Below are 15,822 nucleotides of genomic sequence, written 5' to 3'. Positions count from 1 at the left end.
TGTTTTCTAACTTAGATTTTGAGCTTCGATGCATATGATAACGGAATAGGGTAAAAAGATTCAGACTTATCCCAATATTGTCTCTAATCTTTTATCTCTAAATGAGCGATCCATATTTGCGATAATATATCTTGCATCGGTAAGGATATATTATTACAGTGCAACTAAAGATATTGAGTTTGCAGCTTGTAGCTGTGAGGCGGATAACGTGATCATTTGTTTTAATATTCATATTTAATCTGCACATTTGAGATACATATTTGCAACAATTCGTCTTGCTATGTTGATAAGAATCTCTGACAATGTTCCTTTTGAAGGCCTGGATCTTTTAGGTGCAAATAGGTAGACGGAATAGATTGAATGCTTGGGTATATTTATATTTGACCTACATATCTAAGATCCGTATTTGAGGAAATCTTAAAAAAATGTCTCATAGTAATGCTTCCCCAAAATTCGAGAACAATATTTTTAAACTATCAGCATATCCCATTTGTGTACCTTTACTTTAAAGGGTTTAGTTTACTTTTAGTATTTAGTTGGAATTTTAGAATTCACGGTTTCTTACAATATTATCAGAAAATCAGATAATAATAATTATCTGTGCATTAATGAGTAAAGAAAGAACATATAATCGTAAAAATGTTTGTATTCGTTTTATGTGAGGAAAGGTACAACCAAGTTTTGAAATAAAATGCAAACATCAAACAAAAATAAGCAGCAATAAGAAAACAACTTGTAGGTTTGATATTTTACCAAACTAAATGCGAACCATAATTCATCAGTGAAAGAAAAATTGGGCAGAACATTTAGATATAGGTATGTGTCTCTTAAAAACTAGTACTTATAATTTTAAGCTAATAATAAGAGATATTGTTATAATAATGCAATTTTACCATTAAATAAAAGAGTTCTAGTAACATAGTATTTTACTTTTGTATTTGGTATCAAGATGCTGATGAGAATTCAAATGAAGGAAATAAATTTATAAGTATATGTCTGTTATAGCTAATTCGTTTATTTACTTATTAGTAGCAGCAGTGGAGAATATACTACTCCAATAAATACTATTAGCAGAAAGCTATGAACCAGAAATAAAGCACGTAATTGTTTCTAATTAATAGGTTTGTGAACACAATTTCGCGCGGGATGGAGTAGAAGACTGAATTCTCCAGATGAACGTGTCCGGCGCCTGACAAATTCAATTATAACGCCATGGGATTGCTCCACCTGAGCAAGGGTGTTAGAGTGATTAAACCCGCAGCTGGCGTTCCCCAAAGCCTTGGTCATTTATTTACCAATTTAACAGTATATGAATAGTAATATGCAATAAGCTTTTATCAGGTATTTCATAAGATATTTTATTAATTTATAAATAATTTATACGTATTAATTAATGGAACAAACTGGTTTATTCATTATATGCGCTAATTAATTAATAAATTAATTAATTTCTAATCTAAATACACTTCACATAATTTTGTTTTACGATTTCGTAATTACATACGAAGATCGCGAATAAAAAATGTATTTAAGGGAATAAAGAATTATCCCCGAAACTTTTTCAATATCGACGGAGATTTTTTACATTGTACATTTTAAAATCTTGACACATAGGCTAGTTACGTAATCGAGTACAGCCCTTATTAGGTAAATTTTACCTAGCAAGGTTACTAGGTAAAATATAAGCATCGGTTTAAGATTCTAAAACTTTGGGGTCAGTTTTAATTAGTTAAAGTAATTGAACTATAAAGGACATGACATATATTTACAACACTTTAAACATCAGTTGACACCTGAAAAGCAATACAAATTTTAAAATTTGAATTTTTTGGATACATTGCTGTAGAAAAACTTGGATTGTGTTTCTAATAGTTCCTGCAGTACGATTAGCATTAAATTGTGGAAGATAAGCTTCCAGAAAACTCAGTGACTTTGCACATATTGGCACACATTTTTTTTGTATTTGACAAAAGATAATAAATTCAATCGAAAATGTACCCTGTCTATTCTGAAAATGTATGTGGATCCATTTAAGTACAAAATATCACTTGTTTTATTCTAAGTATTCCCTCATTATAAAGATGAATATCGTATTCCCATGATTGAAAATCTTGTAATTTTCAGTCACGTGTAGCCTAAAATTGTCTTACGTCCATGTTCAAAAAGAGTGTGATAACTCTTTACCAGTTTTGATTTGTTAGTAATCTTTAGTACCAAAACGTAAGAGCAATAATTTAATATTATTAATAGTTGTAGTTATTAAAGCAAATTATAAAGTCTTTGTTATGAAACATTTACATTAGATTAAAATTCCATGACGCTTCCCTCTTTAGGAATTCAAACTAAAAATTAATTAGGTATCCTTACGTCCGCTAATTCCAAAACAACCAAATGATAACAATTTAGCGGTTTTGATTTGTCAGTAATATTTGGCACTAAAATATCAGAACAATACTGTAATATTGTATATGTAGTTATTGAAATAAATTACGAAGTCTGTGCTATGAAACATCAATATTTTACTAAACTTCATGAGTGTTTTTCCCTTTATGAATTCAAATCAAACATTAACAAGGTTTCCTACCATCCGCCAATCCAAAAATTATTAAACTCGTAACAATCATTATTAATCAATCTTTTGAATGTACTTTTTATATTTATTAGAGCAAAAATATAAGATACTCTGCTGTTAAATATCATATATTAAATCCTCATTTATACACTTATAGTATTCATACCTTGAGAAAAAGGCACAGTAGTTTCCAAAAGATGAAAAAGTAATCCACTTTCTTGAAATTGTTTTTAAAGAATTTGTTCTTGAAAATTAATTTTCATCTCAAGTTTTGCATGCATGTTCAGCGGAGGCGGCCTGCCACATACAAGAACTGATGACAATAGAGCTGTTTATTCCCGGAGCACGGTGCGGCGGCTAGCCCGTTATTGCTGGTTTATGGAAATTGAGCTACTTGTCTCGCTTATGTAATTTTGAACTACGAGTATGTTGTTTGTGAGGTTTTTTGTTGTAGCGTACGTAATGTCCTTAAAGGTTCAAAAACCAAAATTCTATATTGACGTCACTAAAATGTACTATGTACTTATTTTTATTCTAGAAGCTAATAACTGTAACGTAAAACTAACAGGTAGTTATATAAACATTGTTCAATTTTTCCTGGAACGCATTCCAAATATTTTTTTATTGTTGTAACGCCAAGTGTAAATTTTTAGTTGTTACCACAGATGACACTGGTGCATTTGTATTTTAATTTGTAAGCTTTCATAATTTCACATATAATTTATGTTTAATTGAAAAATAAACGTGTCCAATGTTCAACTGGTGGTCATCTTGCGTGTCCTTGCATAGAGGAAGCGTGTGCCGTCAAGGACGAGTAAGAATCGCTGTGAATAATACAAAACTGTCCAAGGTCAATATACTAGCAAATCTCTTAAAACGAGGGTTCACTGTTCTAGCAGGCATTTAGGAAGTGGCTGCAACAGTCACGAATCAGGAAACTTGCAATAGGTACAGTGAGAGTAGAGTACAGAAACGTGTTTACCTCCCAAGCTGACCCTAATCCGAACCTGCATCTACCTTGATAAATCTTTACTACGTGACTAGTAGAGATAAAATGTGTTACATCACATTTACCTTTGAATGTAAGGTACACTTTATCAGTCACCACATACATACATAAAATCAAATACTTAAATTTTTTATCAATATTATTGATACAATAGAATTGTTTTTGTATGTATTTTGAAGCTTAAAATCTGTCTTTATTATTAAATTCAAAAGGCATAGTTCGTTTGAGTAGTACTGTTGTCCTTTTTTATTGTGGATCAATTGAAAATTTGTGATTCTGTTGCACTGAAAAGTTTCATTGCTATTTAAAGCTCTCAGTAACATCTAGTGAAGGTTCTTGGCGATTTTAAGTAGCTTAAAGTAGCTAGGTGTACACAAGACTAACCTTAGCTCGCAGTAAATTGAAAATATCAAGGACACTTTGGTGATCAGTATTACTTCAGAGGAAGATGTATGAAGAGCATCGATCTATCCTGAATTTGTGGTGGGAGGCCTACATTAGATATTCTGTTTCATGGTCAGTGCAATAAGACCAACCTTCAGAACTTGTGATAAATCAGTTATTTCATACTTAAGAAAAAATTAAGAGTACTAACAGAACAAAATTATATGAATTATTATGAATTCGTGGACAAAATTAAACTAATAGGATTGTATGGATATTGGATGATATGCAACAAAATATTATTTATTTAAGATAAGATAGTTGATCTTTTTATAAAAGGTTTCTTATATTTTGCACAAATTACATTAATAAATCGGATTAATTACTCAACTGAGATTACCACAAGGCAATTGGATTTATTTTTTAACAATATAATTGGGATTTCTAGCTTATGAGCTTGTAGACCTCTTACATTTATAATAGTTTTCGTGTTAGATAGGTTTTTGAAATGTTAGATACAACGAACGTCTTGTTGGGCACCTTATCCTACTGAAACCCTAAATCTCATGACTTGTATATTCCCCTGGATACTGAGTTTTTAAGCAACATATTTTTTTTCTTCTGAATATTGTCTCCCTTTTCCCAAGGCCTATTGTTATTTGGAACTTACTGTTCCTAATTGTTCCAGTGTAGGGACTTCATCAAAAATCTCCTATATGAATAAAATCAATAAAGTAATTCCTGGATTGTTATGACAATACGGTCACAACCTTAAAGACGCAACACAGAAATGACAAAAGGCTATCATTTTTACTATTTTATAATAATTATAATATAAAATGTATATACATTTTATACGCGGACAGAATAAGACTTAAAAGGGGATCGGCCTCTCCTTTAAAAAAAAAAAAAAAAAACTCCGATATTAGAGGTCAGCATACCGGAAAGTAGAGAATTCATTCCAATAAGTATAAACTTGAATTAATTAAGTAGCCATAAGTCAAAGTAAAACCTTTAATCTGCATAAAATATACTTTTTTTACATTTAGCGCTCTTTATGGGCGTTATATCCCCATTATCCCTTGTATAGTTACGCCACTGATGAGTAGTATTGTTTCTCAGGCTTATATTGTGGCTTAGCTCTCTGGTACAGTTTTTTTTATATACAAGCTCATACTTGTACGTATATGTCTCCAGATTACAGAATGTCCCTATTTCCATTCTACTGTACATTAAAATTTGAATTGGCGATAATTCGTTACATATGTGTTATTCAAAAGATATTATGACTAGTCTAATTTGAATGAATGCACCAATTTGATCATGATTTGAATTGCCTACTTTACTTTGTATGATCCCACTCATTAAGCTCTTTTATCAAGAAATTATAAAGGTACATTAGTCAAACATCCGCGTGACACTTATAATCAATATGTCCACTAACAGAGAACTTCAATAGAGTCTACTGCAACGTTGAAAAGGGCCTTATCGGATATCACCTAACAAGGTGCTGAATATTAATATGATTAAACAGTGGTAGAAACTGATAATTAGTGGTATTTTTCAGAAGTGCCTTTGAATAAGTATAATTCCACTTCATGTGGAAATGTCACTTCAAAATATTTATAAATTGGTTAATCTGACCTCTGTACTGTTAAGTTAAGGACTATTTGAATTACAGCCATCCCCAGGACTATACAAAGTATAGGATGTATTTTCACAGTATTTGTTTGCAATTTTTTATTGTGAGAAGACTCATAATGATTGGGAAGGTGAGAGGATTTAACCGTACATTGAAAACACGTTGTTTTCTCAAAATGGGAATATCACGTGATTATTTTAACAATGTATACGGTACTGTCTTGGTAAACCTAAAGGAATACCTATTACTTGCTAGTGATGTTAGAGTACTCAATAGCCGCTGACTACATTATGGCCTTGAGATGTGTGTGTGACAAAAAAGGAGTGATAATCTAGACTTGGAGTGCATAATATTTCAAGTTATGATGTAAAGTGTGACTGCCTTGTTATTTTATTTTGTATACCTCCCGGTTGTGTTCGTAACTACACAAGTTCAAACACCTTTAATTCAGTGGTACAAAATGTTACATTCACTTTCACAAAATTCATATTAAACTTGGCTCTTTTAAATTTTTTAAAAGTAAATACTACAACAGCTATCTTACATATATTAATTTACCAAGAAGTGATACAGACTATCATATGTAATGACCTCCCTGAATACCTTTAAGTTCACGATAAAGTTTTATGGTTGTACATAGTGATCACACAGTGTAGCTTCAATACTTACTAAAGTTACTAAATTGTCCATGAAACAAATAGTTTGCCAAGAATAGAATTATTATTCATTTATTAATGCATATATAAAATAGTATGTCGAGTCTAGGAATATACACACATTGTATGAAAACTTTGCAATATGAATTTAGATAATAAGTAATATATTTTGAATGATCTTTTAATAATTTTTCTGGAATCATACAAGAGATTGATCTAAGGGAATGTAGGGTGATATGAAAATATTCATATTCTGGTGCAATATAAAATCAAGGCAAGCAGCTCAGTTTGCATGAATCAGCAACAAGACCACTAGCGTGGTGGTGGAGGAGTGAATTACCGTTTTATCATACATTTTATTTAAGGTGTACATAGCTTATGCATTTAAAATGCCTGATTTTAAACGGATGAACTCGTTTTAAAAGAGAAAGCTATATTGTGCCTTAACTTTCCTTTATCAATACGTGTTCTAAGGTTTAATGTTCTGTTTTACATAATTGGTAATATGACTGAATTTATTAGTATATAAAAATTTCTATCAACTGTATAATTTCATATTGACAAAATGAAAATATTTTTTCTGTGCAGTTTTAGCAATGAAGTGTATAAAATTAAATACTGATGCATTTGAAAATTGCAGATTGCAAAACATTATTAGGTCAAAATTGTCTCTTAGAATAATTATTGTTATTATTATCAATCGTAGTTTTTTTTGTACGAATGGAACGTAATGATATGTAAAGATAGTATTATTGCCATTAAGCAAATAGTGTGATGATGAGTAGTAGATACACAAGGTTTTATCGATAATTAATCAACGGGAAAACTTTTGCTTGAGTTCAGCCAGTTAAGAACTTGAAGGACAATCACGATACAAATTAAGTTAAAGTTAAACTATATTTGCTTTTCAAACTAGGCATATCATAATATTGATTAAATAGTCCTTCCGTTACGCCGAAAATAAAGGAAGTACGTTTTTGAGGGCTAAAGTATATCTCGTAAAAATGTACGAAATTTTATAAGCATTTTAGAACACTTTCGATTTTTTCCTTTAGTACAAAATGGTGAACCGAGCTGTTTGTAAGATCAATTCTTGTTCCAAGTTTTCAATTTTTTGGACATTTGAGGTTTACACAATCCGCATTGCATAGAATTATAAACTTTGAAACGAGGCTCTGCAAGTCATATTCTGTGACGCCAATTTTCTACATCCGGTGAGAATACTTCTTTGAAAAGAATATATAAATAATGTGTATTTATTTTTCTTTGTTTGGGAATCAGAACATAAATGGTTTCCGCATTACTGTAAGTGTGGGAATTACACTGCGAGAGAAAGATCTTGTTTCATTGAGTGCTAATAAACAACGTGACACTTTCCAGATTATGTGTAGCCCGATAACGACCCATAAACAGTATGGCAGCATAAAATCACAACGTACCCAACGTTATAGCATTTCGGAGCGGAACTCTGAGATAATTGAACTGACAAACCATAAACTAAACTGTCCTAAACTGTGTGAAACCCATATCACAATAAACATTAAACACTATCTTTCCAACTCAAATTGACGAGAGTTATTTGGTTCATTACTGTAAATGACGAATCAATCCTGCACATATTGTGGGAATTTGTTGTTTAAAGCAATTCCTCCTGAAATTACGTAATATTTTAACAAGATTTTTAACTACGTATGTTTGATAACATTTACTTTAATCATAGGAGTGATCTTAGATCGAACCTACGTACTATTAAATTGTATTTTGACATCCCTAAGAGTAGAAGACTTTTTCTACCAAACATTTTTCCTTTGGTGGATCTGGTAGATAATATATCACGTTCGGGGGTTTAGATTAGATCGTTTAAATGCAATAATTATTATTTTACCACTAGATAAAGAGTGCATATAATAGGAGTAAAATTTGGAAGCAGGAAAACATGTACACCAACATCATTTTTAAGTGTGCATAAGTGGTACAAAGGTCGCGGCAGTCTGAGGGGGAAAATTAGTAGTCCATCACGAAATCTCACTAAGAGATGTTATTGAACATTGCTGTGACATGCTGATCATCAGTACACGGAGACAGGAAGACTTTTTAATGTTAAACTTGGTAATAAGTGTTTACATACAATTTAATCACTACTAAAATATATATCAAAGAGTTTGAAAGGGACTTATTTCCAATTGTGTATTAAATTATAGTGCAGAATATATCACATTATGTGGCAAGAAGGAAGCACTTCGCAGTGAGGTACCTTAGTTAGTAGCAAACTGATACAAGTTTAAACGTCTTACTGATCATTAAGTCTTCAGTTATCATTTTAATGAAAAACGCCTTTAACATGTTCTTAGTTAAGTTGAAGTATCAGATAAGAGATCTAATATGCCAAGGGTTGGTATGTATATATTTGAACAATTGTTGTTAAAAATCTTGGATTTATTTGCGGATGAGTCTCATCAATTTTGGTAAATTATTGTGCAAGTTTCTGAGCTAAAGAACCTCCTACTTTTAAGATTCCTTAGTAACAAATATATTTCATGTCCAAATGTCCATCAAACTGTTTTAATATCCCCTTTCAGTTGAGTGAAGGTAGATTTCAGGTATAGTTGTCATCTAGAAATACCAAATGAGAATTATTGTTTTTCAATGTAAGTTGCTACAGCATTATTACTCTAAACCACTTTGATGACTGGCGTGTTATTAAGCAGCCAAGATAATACTAATTGCAAACACATAAGTTATATCTTAAAGTTTATGATTTTAGACATATTTTATGAGGACATAAAGTAAATAGGGTGTATGAACGAATAAACATTAACTTCTAATAAATTTATTATTTAGTAGGAAAAATTATAATTATTGTGAAAATAACCGAGAGAACACTCTACTATAGAGGATAACAGCTGATCAGCAGTTGGTAACGGTTGATAAAATCCAATCAGCCCCCTGTCATTATTGTTATGAAGCCACTGTCAGACCACTGTCATTATTGTTATGAAGCCACTGTCAGAAAACTGTACTATAATATGACCACTGATTGTTAGGACTTACAACCAAAACAAAAAGCCTTACTTGTCTAAAGTTTGCTCTGATATACATTACCAGTATGATGAGCGATGTTTAATAGTAGTGTGGTATACGTGAAGCAGAAGATAAAAGCGTACCGCTGCACCGCTCTCAAGAGTGATTGCCTCTGATTGCAAGGCCTTACTTGTCTAAAGTTTGCTCTGATATACATTACCAGTATGATGAGCGATTTTTAATAGTAGTGTGGTATTCGTGAAGCGGAAGATAAAAGCGTACCGCTGCACCGCTCTCAAGAGTAATTGCCTCTGATTGCAAGGCCTTACTTGTCTAAAGTTTGCTCTGATATACATTACCAGTATGATGAGCGATTTTTCATAGTAGTGTGGTATTCGTGAAGCGGAAGATAAAAGCGTACCGCTGCACCGCTCTCAAGAGTGATTGCCTCTGATTGCAAGGCCTTACTTGTCTAAAGTTTGCTCTGATATACATTACCAGTATGATGAGCGATTTTTAATAGTAGTGTGGTATTCGTGAAGCGGAAGATAAAAGCGTACCGCTGCACCGCTCTCAAGAGTGATTGCCTCTGATTGCAAGGCCTTACTTGTCTAAAGTTTGCTCTGATATACATTACCAGTATGATGAGCGATTTTTAATAGTAGTGTGGTATTCGTGAAGCGGAAGATAAAAGCGTACCGCTGCACCGCTCTCAAGAGTAATTGCCTCTGATTGCAAGGCCTTACTTGTCTAAAGTTTGCTCTGATATACATTACCAGTATGATGAGCGATTTTTAATAGTAGTGTGGTATTCGTGAAGCGGAAGATAAAAGCGTACCGCTGCTCCGCTCTCAAGAGTGATTGCCTCTGATTGCAAGGCCTTACTTGTCTAAAGTTTGCTCTGATATACATTACCAGTACAATGAGCGATTTTTAATAGTAGTGTGTTGTTCGTGAAGCGGAAGATAAAAGCGTACCGCTGCACCGCTCTCAAGAGTGATTGCCTCTGATTGCAAGGCTCTGGCCTATCTGCTTTCTCATTACTGCGTTGTGGGTTGAGAGAGCAGTAATTTTCGCGCTTACTTCAGCTACTGTTGTACTTGTGAAACTTACTGCAAGAGTTGATTGTGCTTGTTATTTTGTACTATTTACATGCTTTCATTCAATAATAAGTTCAATATATTCTAAGCATTAAAATGTTTAAATATTCTTATTGCAGCAGTAAAATTAATTTACATTTAACAACGTATAATTAACTTAGTCTGTAATAAATATTCATTGGTATAAGCCAGAGAGTAAGAAATTATTATTTAATCTGAATTTGTTATTACCATGTCATAATTTTATACTATATGAGCACAACTGAGCAGGAAGAAAGCTAGATTTCATACGTGGCTTTCCCTGAAAACATACTATAAAAGATGACATAATAGGGTTTCGAATGAATTTTTGGAAATTTCTTGCTATGAAGCTTATTTATCGGCGTCAGGTACATATATTTTATTTAGTTTTGAAGATTCTTCATACTAAAACTTTTGAGACGTTGAAATAGTTATAAACACATAAGGAATCATTGTTCTATCCTGTCTATCTGTTCGCACGATATCTTGTGAACGGACTTAGGTATATACGTTATACTTATAGAGAAATATTGAATGAAGCTTCACTTATACTTGAGGCATATTAATGGCGGTGCATCCTATAAGGTTTGACTGAGCGTTAATGAACATTTACATTGTCTTAATGGGTAACCATGATGGCTAAGAGAAAAACATACAATACACAAATGTGTAAAGAGAAGAGACGAGAATACCATTATATGATGTTTTGTGGATTGGTAGATCTAATCTAGACTAGGAACAGAAAGCCTGTTTGTACTTTATATGAAAACAATGTGATTTTTGCAAATGATGACTAATTTTCGTGGAAGTCGAAATGTGAAAGTAACAAAATAAATTTAATGCAAAACGATAGTTATTTCTGCTTATTTTTTGCTAGCCTTATAGACTTGTGTAGCTCTGAACGTTACAGTGGAACAAATAGTACGTAACATTTGGTGTAGGCTAAATATTTTCCGTGATAGGCATTCCTCACAAAGATTTACTGTTATCAGTCACCAGAGAGTCGTGTGATGTAATACAAGTAATTAAATTCATAGAATAGTGATATTTATTTAAATAAATATTTGTTTCCCCTCTATCACCTAGTGTAGTTGCAAAAAAGTATAATAACAGAAATAATATTTTACATACTTGTGTATTTATTTCATATCAACAGTCAGAAGTAATGATGAACTTAAAATTTAGTAAGTAATGGAAAGGTGCGTTAATTTTCAAAGTGCCGTAATAATGGCGATGCCTAGTTATTAAATATTTCTCAAATTTATTTCATTTCTATGTCTTTCCTGAGGATTTTTTAAATGAAATATACCCTATCGTTAACGATTAAATTATGGCCTATCGTAACGATGGACTTTGTGGTAATAATTAATGTAATATTACAAAATCATTTGCGTTTATTAAAATTAAATTGTTAATTGCACTGTAGATTTTTATAGGAAAAACAGTGTAAACACGTTATTTCAACTTCATCACTTTGTAATCTATTGTTCACTAATAATTAACAAAATCCTATTTTTTTAATACAAATTTGTTACATGCGCAACAATTGCTATTTGTTTCTTTTATATAAGCATCAGAAACTTATATATCATTTCCCAGTAAGCCTCAGGGAGTATTTACTCTATTTAACCTTTTCATTTGCAGTTATGTATGTTCTTTGAAACACGATATGTCCGCTGCATCAATGTTCTGTTTAATGTCTAAGTCAAAACGTGAACACAAACGATTTTCCAATAATTCAAACAGTTTTATTAATAACTAGCTGTTGATAAAACCTTGTGTTTGCTCCAACCATAAATCAAATTAATATTGAACATGAACGCGTGTTACTAAGACTCGAAACTAATTATATCTACTTCACAAAAACATGTATTTGAGTATAGTGGTAATATGAGTATGATAAGATACGGTGATGAGGTAATGCAGATCACATCCAGATATCAATCCAAAACACGAAATCAGTTCTATATAGGCTAAATCTAAATTATGTATTAGCTTACAAGAATATTGCACAGAAATACACAGAAGTATAAACAATGTATAGAGAAAATCTTTCAACAATCCACAGCATTAGGGCGATGTAATGGCTTTCAGAAAGGGCGAGGTTCACAGCTAAGTCTGAACCACCACAGCGTCAACCAGTGCATAAATCCACCAGGATCGTTAGAGTGCATTATTACTAAGGTGGTGCAATAGTTTTTGGTAGGAAAGATTTTGTTGTTGTTTTTAAGATAATTTTGGTTACAGCACATTTAGAATAATATTTCTTAGGACATGAAAAACAGACAGAACATTTATTATGTGGTAAGGAGTGGTAGGCTTTTAAATCATAATTTAAGGGCATCTTATAATTAGCTCGCATGAAAAATCTTGTCAAGATAAGTATTAATTTGCTTATTAAATTGAATTGAAGAATAAAACTTTCTTGAGTTATAAATAAATAAAAAATCATACCACTTACTAAAGTTATACCTTATTAGCTAATTATAAAAATTTAACTTTTTGATCTTTAGCCGGTTTTATTTGGGTCTTTTAAAAATCAAAAGTCCCTATTTTAAATACACAAGTGGTACTGTTATAAGCCGTTACTACTGTAGATAAGTTAATATGATAAAGATTACGAATTAAAAGTAAAATCATAGCCTCCCAATCAATAAGCGATTGTATTATTTTACCATAGCCGCTATAATTGCCGTAGTGAATATCCTCAGATATTACACTCACACTAACGTACTGAAAAGTTCAGATATTACAAATATTCCTCAGGCATGACGCGTCAATCATGAGAGTATAGAGAAATTGTATTCAAGAACAGAAGCAAAAATGTGTTACTCAAGCACGCAATTGAAAATTGGTTTATTTTGAGGGGATTGTTGCTACAAAATGAACGTCACTAAATAGAAGTTGGTTTTACGATCAATTCGATGAAGCAAACCAGTAAGCACAGTATAGTGAACGATAGGATTCAGAACAGTTATTACTGATCAATCCGCAGGTGTAATAATTTTAGATTTTTATTTTTTCCGACTGCTAAGGAATGATTTTTAAACAGGAAGATCCTCTTCATGCAAAGGTTGATCTGAATCCATTCTACAGATCCTAATGGATAATAGTCTAAGAACTTGAATCACTCATTTTATTCTTTAGTAATAATCCACCTAGGAACAAATTCACGGTTATATTATGGCCAAAGAAAATGTTACTTTAGATCCGGAGGGAACATTTGAGTAGCGGTTTTTCATCATCATCATATTAAGGTTTCCATTTGTTTAAGACGGAATCATTGATTATAAATAAGAGCGGATTGTTAGTTTTATAGCACAAATCCAGGAAAGAATCTGAGATATATAGAGGTTTAAACATAGCATATCAATTTTGTGTTCTGTTACATTTCTTTTGATGTAGAATAAGCGTGGGAGAACTGATACGGGTCATTACCATATCATCTGCCTAAATTATTCCAGAATACACTAGTATGGTGTCATCAACGTCGAGACAAATGATGATACTGAAGACAAGTACGTTTTCCACCCTTTTTGCATGATTGACAAAAGACTATTAGAAGACACGTAATCTTTTCAGTTGTATAGGAGTAGTTTTGTAAAGATGTTAATATAAAATGCCATACACGCCAAGATTTAATAATAATTGGATTGATGCAAGCTAAAAAAGTTATAGATTAATTAAATATCCAACCGTATAACGAAAAATTTTTCATATGAGCCCAATTATAATTTGGCTACCATAATATATAAATATTAGACATTAATTATTTATATATTATAGTTAATAATTGAAACTATTGAAACATGTTTAATCCATTTCCACGTAAAAAGGTATTAACCACGAACCACTGCCGTTGTTCCTATATGTTTTAAGTCAACAGGGATTACATTTCTAAACATTTTAGTAAATGCATACTACAATTTCCACTAGTTTTTTGTATTTATTATAATTTAAATTTTGAAGTTATCATATTATTTCAAAAAAGCAAAAGAAAAAAGTCATATAAAAATAACATTATTTTTTATTTTTCATGTTTCCTAAGTTTTTTATGAGAATAAGTTGTAAGTATTAGATTTAAAATACCTATAAGTAAAGAATACGTTTGAGTTTAAAAATAATATTTCCCGTAAATGAAAACGGAAGTATTTATATTTTAAAAAATATATTTGATAAAACTATAAAATTACATGATAAGCATTTTTTGATATTGTGTTTTAACACTAGACAATATTAGTAACATAGTATTAATATAAAATAACAAATTATTTCTCTATGTATTTAAAACTATAAATCAAATTTCCTCAGGTCATTTTTCAAAATCCAAAACTGAATATTAAAGGTATACTTCAACATAAGTTACTATATCATAAAACTAATCGGAAAAAGGGCGGGGAAATAGTAATAAAAATATGACCTTCAATGACAAATTAAAAAATAGTGTCATTCTGTAAAACATCGCGAATTTTCATTGTCTGCACACTTGACTTGGAGGCATCTCCATACTTTGAGAGTTAACTAACATACACTCACCCAAAACAGGAAGAAAAGTAGACGTATCCAGTGAGAAGAATAGAAGAGCGACCGGGACGCACTCTACCGGCAGCTCAGCACTCACAAGACTGAGAACTGGGGGAGAGGGTTGCGCGCGCACCGTCGCATTGCAGGGTGGGGAGATGTTCCCAGACATTACCCACGCACCCTCTGGGCACAGCTTCTTCCAGATTCTTCGGCGTCCCTAAAGCGTTCTTCCTGTCCATGTGGAGCAAGAGTCCCCTTGTACACGCAGTTCTTTCTTCGTTGATGTTATCGTTTGTGAAGTGATCACTCGAAGTTTGTACTTCAGATTTGAAAGTGTTCTTTCTTCTAAACTCTAGGGATATTACAATTCTTAGTCGGTATAAAATGTGAATATTCATCCATATCTTGTATAGAACGTGTTTTTATAACCTTAAAATTATATTCGCAACTCATCGGTGACTAACACGGCCTTGGTGATTATTATGGCACTATTACGTTGAGCCGTCATGTGTTGACTAGCCACATCCTTGGTCTTGGTGACTTTAAAGATAGAGGGGCTCATTTCACTCTCTGAAACACTGCAGACAGAGTATGGCATATCTGATATATATATATATGCAAATACTCGGTTATTTAACAATGACTAGCCTAAACCCGCGGCTCCGCTCGCGTGGCAGTAGAGAGGGCTACATCAATCAAGCATCGAAAAGAAATACTAATTTTATTATACGTTTTTCCAATTAATTTATTGCTCTACTAATACATCGTAGCATATCATAAAATCTATTATAAAAGTTTTTTGTTTATTTTAATGCGTTTTGGTAAACAACGTTATTAGTTGTATTATTTGGAGCATAAATATAAAGGTTCTTCGGGTTTCCGACTCTTGAGCA

The 15,822-nt window shown here is 32.0% G+C and overlaps 1 protein-coding gene across 1 annotated transcript in view; it reads right to left on the bottom strand.

The window, feature by feature from the left end:
* The window catches only part of LOC124369605 (frequenin-1), a 211,177-nt gene extending 196,155 nt beyond the window's left edge, over positions 1-15,022 (bottom strand). Inside the window, exon 1 of the mRNA XM_046827658.1 lies at positions 14,942-15,022. The gene's annotated coding sequence lies outside the window, so the exon portion shown is untranslated. The remainder of the gene's footprint in view (positions 1-14,941) is intronic.
* Between the last annotated feature and the right edge of the window lie 800 nt (positions 15,023-15,822).

This window comes from Homalodisca vitripennis, chromosome 1 (genome assembly GCF_021130785.1).
Source record: "Homalodisca vitripennis isolate AUS2020 chromosome 1, UT_GWSS_2.1, whole genome shotgun sequence".
Lineage (NCBI taxonomy): Eukaryota > Metazoa > Arthropoda > Insecta > Hemiptera > Cicadellidae > Homalodisca > Homalodisca vitripennis.
Note: the sequence above shows the minus strand (reverse complement) of the source record. Positions and strands in the feature narration are given on the sequence as shown.